The sequence below is a fragment of the Neophocaena asiaeorientalis genome, unplaced genomic scaffold (assembly GCF_003031525.2).
Source record: "Neophocaena asiaeorientalis asiaeorientalis breed wild unplaced genomic scaffold, Neophocaena_asiaeorientalis_V1.1 scaffold194, whole genome shotgun sequence".
Classification (NCBI taxonomy): domain Eukaryota; kingdom Metazoa; phylum Chordata; class Mammalia; order Artiodactyla; family Phocoenidae; genus Neophocaena; species Neophocaena asiaeorientalis.
Window position 1 is genome coordinate 1,269,340 of NW_020172638.1, and position 7,846 is coordinate 1,277,185.

The 7,846-nt window shown below is 44.9% G+C and overlaps 1 protein-coding gene across 1 annotated transcript in view; it reads left to right on the plus strand.

Moving 5' to 3' along the window:
• The first annotated feature begins 6,355 nt into the window (after positions 1-6,355).
• Positions 6,356-7,846, plus strand: part of SMPX (small muscle protein X-linked) — a 52,401-nt gene continuing 50,910 nt past the window's right edge. Inside the window, exon 1 of the mRNA XM_024739463.1 lies at positions 6,356-6,509. The gene's annotated coding sequence lies outside the window, so the exon portion shown is untranslated. The remainder of the gene's footprint in view (positions 6,510-7,846) is intronic.

The following is a 7,846-nucleotide window of genomic DNA, read 5'->3' on the forward strand; positions in this document are numbered from 1 at the left end:
TCTTCTCTCTGAGTCAACAGTAGCTTTTAAATCTTCATGCCCCATCTTAAGACTTCGCTATGTGCCAGGCCCTGCGTCGAGTGCTTTAGATGTGGATCTCATTATTGTCACTGCTACCTTTGCTCCTTGCCCAGGGACCACGTTCCTTCATGCCTCATGATCCAAGTCTGAAACTTAAGAGACACCCTCCATTCCTCTTCTCCATCGTCCTGCATCCAATCCGTTGGCAAGGACACATTTGACTCTATTACCAAAAAACACTTTGAACCTCTCTTCTTGTCTTTATCTCCATTGCCAACACCTTTGTGCAGGTCAACATCATCTCTAACCTTTTAAACATTCTACGCTCTTCCTTGCTTATTCTATTACAGTCCATTCTCTACATGGCAGTGACAGTGAGCTCATAAAAGCTCAAACCAGGCAACTCTATTGCTTAAAACCTTCCAAGGAGTCCCACTACACTGAGAAGAAAACCAGCACCTCTTGCCAAAATGGCCTACAAAGGCCCAGCCAGCCTCTGCCTCTTTCTCACCTCATGTCATGCCACTCTTCTCCATGTTTAGGCTGCATTGTTTTTCTGCGAGTTCTGAGGACATACCTTCCCAACTCAGGGCCTTTGCACATGCAGCTTCCTCTGCCTGAAGTGTTCTTTTCTCACTCTATCCATCTCAGTTCTTCTTGCAGAGATGCATCTCCTGCCACTCCCCCTCTGTCCCAGTTTCTCTTCAGTCTTTGTGTTTTGTTTTTGTTTTTTTGAGTTCTAACCACTGGACCGTCAGGGAATTCCCATTGCTTGTTTTCATATTACTTTTTATTTATTTATTTATTTATTTATTTATCATTAGTTTTGGCTGTGTTGGGTCTTCGTTGCTGTGTGCGCGCTTTCTCTAGTTGCAGCCAGCGGGGGCTACTCTTCGTTGCGGTGCGCGGGCTTCTCATTGCGGTGGCTCCTCTTGTTGCGGAGCAGGGGCTCTAGGTGTATGGGCTTCAGTAGTTGTGGCTTGTGGGCTCTAGAGCACAGGCTCAGTAGTTGTGGCGCACGGGCTTAGTTGCTCCTCGGCACGTGGGATCTTCCCGGACCAGGGCTCGAACCCGTGTTCCCTGCATTGGCAGGTGGATTCTTAACCACTGCGCCACTAGGGAAGTCCCTGTTTTCGTATGACTTAACAGGATTTATCTTGTTTATTTGTTTACTCAGCTTTGTCCGCTACCCACTCCCTGTTGTAAGCTCTGAAGGCAGGAACATATGCTTATTCACTGCTTTCTCCCCAGGGATGGTGGGGATAGGACAGTGCTGGCCTTTAGTAGAAGCGCAGGACATTGTGCACAAACATTCCTTCTCTGTAAAGCCCTCAGCATCGTGGGAGAGTTAGGGGCACCTTCTTCTGAGTTCCTGTAACAGTTTGTGTATAGCACATAAGTCCCATAACCACGCAGTTATTTACTTGTTTGTCTCCTTGACCAGGCCATGGTGAACAGGCTTCTGGAACACAGAGCTATATCTTACTCACTTTTAAACCCTCTGCTTCTAGTGCTATGCCTGGATCATAGTAGGCACTTGATACAATGATGGCACGTGATGAATGAATGTATGAATAAATGAGTGAAATAGTTCTCATGGGAAAGGATGACTTAGCTAAAAGCTGGGAGTGCAATTTTTCTGAGGACAGAGGAGCAGATACTGTGCTTCTGGAGATGGAAGTCTGGATTCACCTCTGAGGCTAGATAGCCCCTTTATTTGGGCAAGGAAAATATTTGGGGAAAAAAAGCTCTTGAGCTGTACAAATGTGAAACAGAGGTCTCTTTCTGAAATGAGAAGTCTGCAGACAAGGAGATGCTAAACTCTTCTGCATAATTATATAAAAGACTTTTTCCTATGGGTAGAGTTATAACTCTACACACTACTTCTTAGAAAAACAATTTTTCCTCTCTGTGGGTATTCGTGGAAGAAAGCTAAGTTCCAAGGAAGGAGACAGAAGCATGGCCACTGCATCATGGCATACGACAGGGGCTAAGGACAGAAGTGGCTTGGCTCACACAGTCAGGTAAGGAAGGAAGTCATCACATAGTATGTACCTCAGGGGACCAGCCTTGTCACCTGCTCTCCTGCATGAGAAACAAGCATTGATTTGTTCATAGTTATGGGGTCAAAAATTTAAATTGAACACAGAAGTGAACCCTATGGGAAAATAGAGTGTTTTCAAAGGTCATAGCTAGTTTCTTTTTCATAATTCTTTTTTCCTAGCTAATCATTCTTCATTTGTTAATATTTTCTTCTCTCTGTCAGCCTACACAGTTTTTTGTTTTGTGCAGAGAGGTTACATGTTTACACATAATGGTACATATAGTTATCTGTTAATTCATTTAAAAATGTTCATATTATGATTTATTTTCCTCTTTGCCCAAACTGTAGGTGGGCCCAGGATAGAGAAGAACTGAGCAAAGAGGAACCTGAAAGAAGCCTGTAATTTGGGGTACATGATAGGAGTCTTACCCACGAGAGCACTGAGGGACTGGGCAATGGTTTGAGCAGCTTGGCTCTCTCTGTTGGCTTGTATGTAGAGGAACAAGGGGAAACCCAAGAATTTGGACCCTGAAGACTTAGATTTGGGTTTTGACTTGGACATTTGTTAGGCATGTGAGTTTACCTTTTTCAGGATGATTTGTCATTTATAAAATGGAGATAAATAAAAACAACATCTGCTTCACAAAGTGGTAAGGATTAAATGAGATTCTGTGTGTGAAAGCACATTTTCCACTATAAAACTCTGTATGTATGTGTGTATCTTGTCTACATAACTACCATTCTCTTTCGTCTTCATTGCTAAGAGCATCCTGATTTTATATGAGATATTTGAGCTTAGCTAATCATTTCTACTCCATTCACCCTCCACTACTAATTTATTTTCTTAGCCTCCTTTGCAGCCATGAGACCCAGTTCCAGCCAATGAGATGTAAGGGGAGGTCTGCTGGGGCTTTGGGAGAGTTTCCTCCCTGACAAGAGGAAAGCCACTTTTCCCACCATCACTGCCATTCTGTATCGTTTGGATGCTAGTGAAAGATCCTGATTCTTGGAGCTGTGGCAGCCATTTTGAGAACATGAGGTAAGAAGCATGAGGATGAAAAGCTGACTTGTAGAGAGTGGCAGAGTAGAAGAACTGGAAGTTGCCTGGGTCTTTTTGACTTCATGAAATTTCTGAACCAATTTGGAACTACCTCACTTCAGGTTTCTAGGTTTGTGAGATGGTTAAATGACTTTATTGATTGAGCCACTGCTAGTCAGGTATTCTGTTACTTGCAACTAAATGCATCCTACCCGATACCATGTGCATAGTGCTTATGTGGGAGCGTGCACGTGAGTGTGCTTCCTTGAGGACTTTGGTGTAACAGGTGAGAACACTAAATATGGGAGTCAAAAAGCTGGGATGACTGGCTCTGAATTAACACTCTGAGCCTCGACTTACTGATCTATACAATGGGAATAATACCACTTAACCCACAGTGTAGTTGGGAGGGCTAAATGAAACATATAATAACTACAAATGAAAATGCTTTGCAACTCTACAAGGGCTATATAGACCTAAGGTGTTCTTAGATATCCTCCTGCTGTTTGACTGCCGTGGAGGAGGGATGAAGGCATGCAGGTAGAAATGACTTAAGTGAATTTGGTTTTTGCCAACAACCCCCAATGCTGCCCCTCTTTCATGATCTCCAATGAAATATTCCCAAAGGTCTCAAGCTGTCCCCTCAATGCCCAGTACTGTCTAGTTCTCCATTTCTCATATTTAAAGATGCTTTCTTATTCCTTCTTCTCCCATTTCAGTTTCCCCAATAAGACATGGACTCATCTTGTGCCTGTCACCTCGGGCCCAGTTAATTGTTGCCCACCAATGCAGTTATGTGTTGGTGTGTGCCCGGGGCTTTCTCTGTTATACAAGGCCTTAAACTGATGGGGTGACAAGAGTAGATCACGGAAAAGCACTTGGCTTTTTAGTGCTTTTTGGGGACCTCAGTTGGGAGGGCTGTTCAGGTCACAACTATTCCCCTCTCTGGGAAGGACCTCCTCCATAGGTGTGCACCCCAATGGCCTCCTGTATGCTAGGTGACCTGGCCAGGAGTTTGGTGATTAACTCAGGATGGGGCAATCAGAACCCTGGGATTTTAAAAACTGGAGTGGGAGAAATAGATTTGGCACTCTCTAGTGAGGTCTGAGTTCTTGGTTCTGGTTAGTTCTGAGGCCCACCTGCACCCCATGCCTTTCCTGCCACACTATGAAGCTTTCCCAGTGAACCCCCTTGTCCTGGTTTGGGTTGCATCAAATCCAGACTCGGAGACAAGGACTTGGTCTTGTTTGATTGGTGGTGTATTTGGGTGATGATCCCAGAGAACGTAAGTGAGGGAGTGGGGAAGTGAGAGAGAGAAAGGAAAAACCAATAAGGGTGTAATAATGAGCAAGTCGTTTCCTGCTGTGGGCAACTGAGGCTCAAGTCGTGCTGGGGACCTCTGGAAACTGGACCATATCTCACAGTCATTCCACCAGAGGATGGGGAGGTGGGGCGTTTATCACTGACTTCCATCCCTACTGGCTGAGATTTGTCCCTAGGGGTGTCTGCTCCCTGGCACTTCTGGGTCATGCCTGCAGCACACCCAGGCAACCTGCCTTGGAGATGGAGAGAGCCCCAATGTGGAGAAGCAGAGAGATTCAGGTTTTTGAGGTGAGAAGCTGACCATGTCCTGCGGACTGTCTATAGCTGCAGAACTCAGGTGGGCAGAGCAATATTGAGAAAGACATCAACAGTGTCTGCCACACCTCCTCAGGGCTTAAACTAGTTCACTTTGCGTTTCTGTCACTTATGGCTACAGAAGTCCCGATGATGAAGCTCGCCTCAGTTCTTCCCACAGAGGCAGCTACGTCCACGTTGGGCCAGCCTTGTGTACAAGGCACTGCCGCCAGGAGCACTTTCCTTAACATATGCCACACCAGTAGCTACTGAGGGGTCAGTGGGGGCAAAAGGACTGTGGCAAAATGTATGGGCTGGCTGCAGGGCCAGGGGTCAAAAATGGCTCATTGTTGTCTGGTGAAGGGCTCTGAACGCAGAGGAGCAGCCAAACATCTGGGGAAATATTAAGGTGCCTACCCTAATCTCTTCCCCAGTGTATAAAGAACTCACTTTTGGTGCCGTATGATCTCAAAGTACAATGTCTAAACTGAATTTTGAAGACACAATTCTTTTAAACAGCACATGAACAGAACTTAATGGTGAACCCCAAACTGAGATGACGCACAATTATCTGCTGACCTCCCAAGTTACTGGAAAGTTGGTTTTCTCTTTACTGACCTGAAATCAAGTGCTCGGAATGCATTCAGTTGCAGGGAACTCACATCTGCCTTTAAGGGCTCATACAGATCGGAGCTTCTTTGCCTCACATAACGAGAGGACTGGTTGCTGGTGATGGGTCAGCAGCTGACCGTGCTGTGAGGGACTCAGTCATCCCTCACTTTCATCCACTGGATGAATTATAAGTGAGTCCACTCTGTTCAGTCCTTCTACTGAAGGGGAGTTCTATGCAAAGGTAGTTTTAGAGGCTAGAGAAGTAAAAAAAAAAAAAAAAAATTAAAAGTAGTGTTAAAAATAATGAACATGTGCTTTAGGATTTGGCAGTGTTCTCTTTAAAAAGTGTTTTGCCTCATACCTGGTCCTGGCCCTTGTCATACTTAAGATAGATATTTTCTCTTTTGTTTTGTTCTGTTGCCTCATGTACTGTAGGGCCAAAGTCATTGCCACGAGTAGGGGCGGTATAGAGCAGAGAGAGTAAGGACTCTGGGCCCTGGAACCACACGAGTCAGTTGATCTGTGACCATTTTTGACCGACGAAAAGGATGACATCTGGTAGTTCATCATAATCTGACTGAGTGTTGATTATGAAATAACTTTCTCAGCTCCTCAGTGACCAAGCAAGGACTCAAACACTGTTTGTGGTGCCGTGCCGCCTCTCTCCAATTTTTTTGAACACTTTGGGTCTTCTCACCTCTGGGTAATAAAGCTAAAGATAGAAACTTTTCCTACTTTTCAAACTTTCCTGTGCCCCCTCAGAAGTTGTGAGAAAACACAACCAGCATCTTCTGGAAGATTAGGAAGGCAGTAAGATTCCGGAGCCACCTTCCGGCTGACATTTGAGCCCTGCTTTCAGCACGGTCAAGCCTTTTGGAGGCAGCGTATGGCTTGTATCAAACTCTATATTTAGGAAGAACAACTGTGAGCTATGACAGGAATTCTCTTTAACACTTATCCTTAAACCGAGTTCCCCTCCAGCCCCGAGCCAGGAGCAGCTCTCAATACCGGGTGAGGCACAGAGCACTTGAGCTATTTCAGCCACATGAAAAGCATCGGAACTGAGATCGCAGCTCAGAGGACACCGGGCGTCCCTTCCACTCACTGAGAAGCCTTGTATTCTTGCACCTGGCTGCCTGGAACTTTCCTCAGGCAGGAAACAAGTACATAAAGCAGGTAAGCAGGAGGACCCAGCTCAGGCAACTGGGCTTTCTGAAGGAAATTTCCTTGCTACCTAACTTGAAGTGGCTACTTATAACTTTGTAGGGCTTGTAACCAGTGGGTGTAGCTTCCTTGTAAATTCACTGTTCATTGGTGATGTTGCTGCTTCTGTTTTATAAATTGTTGGGGGGCGGGGAGGTTGAAAGGATATTGAACTAAAAGTAGTTTTCATTGATAGGGACATTAAGAAAATTTCCATGGTCCAGATATGATGACTGTGACCCTGAACCTGATGAGATCATTTTGATTCTTATGGCCGGGATTACAGTCAGTCAGCTGCAGACTGATTCGGGCTGTAAGCCTAGAAATAATCAGGAGAATTTGGGTCAGAGAAAAGCTATAATGCTAGCTCTTTGGTTTACCTAAATGCAAATTATTGCCAGAGCTGTTAACACAGTACAAGTTTAAAACGCTTTTCTCCTCTCCCTAAGCACCAGGCTTGGCCTCAGTGATAAAGTTCTATCAACCTATAAATCCATTAATACTCCAGACCCATCTTTTTGAAAGCCTCACTTCGATCGCAGTGTTCCCCATACCCAGCAGAGTAGAGGGCAGCAGCCCTGTCTCTCCCTATGTGGGCACCAGATTCTGATACGTGGCGATGCTGAGTGTCTCTTCCCTCTCGGCATATCTCAGGCAGAGTTGAATAAAGACTTAGTTCGGACAGCTGAACATCTTTCTACACCCTTCTTGGGAATTATTTTTAGCAGCAGACAGAAGATAATTCCCTGTGAGACTGAGCTGTAGCCACTTAATTGACCTTTCAAAAGAACAAACGAAGCCCCCTCTCTCCATATATTGATTTATTTTCCTCTGAATCCCTGCTTATTAAATTAGCGATATTAATGTTGACAAATTTTTAGTAAGTGAAAGAGTCTTACTTAGAAGTCAGATATTAGATGCTGTCCAATCAAATACCAGCAGAGGTATATTGTACATGACTCAGCATACGGACCATTAAAGATCCCCACTGACTCGCAGAACTGCCAGGAAAGCTCAACTGTGCTAAGCCGGCAAGCATTTCCATTGTAGTACAGGCTTTGTAAAAGTCAATATATGTCTGGTAAAACTTTCCATGTTCTCAAATTGTAGCCAGAACCAGGAGACACAGTAATAGAGTGCTTTAAAGAGTACCTCTTTGGATGAAAAGCTGTGGTCCCGGTGTGAGTGGAGTTGCGCATCTAAGGCATAGCTTTCTTTTTTGGTCCTGGGATGAGGCATGCAGATACAGAAGGAAGGTGCATTCTACACCCTGCATCCCTAATGGAGGTGAACGCAGGGCCAGGGAAAGA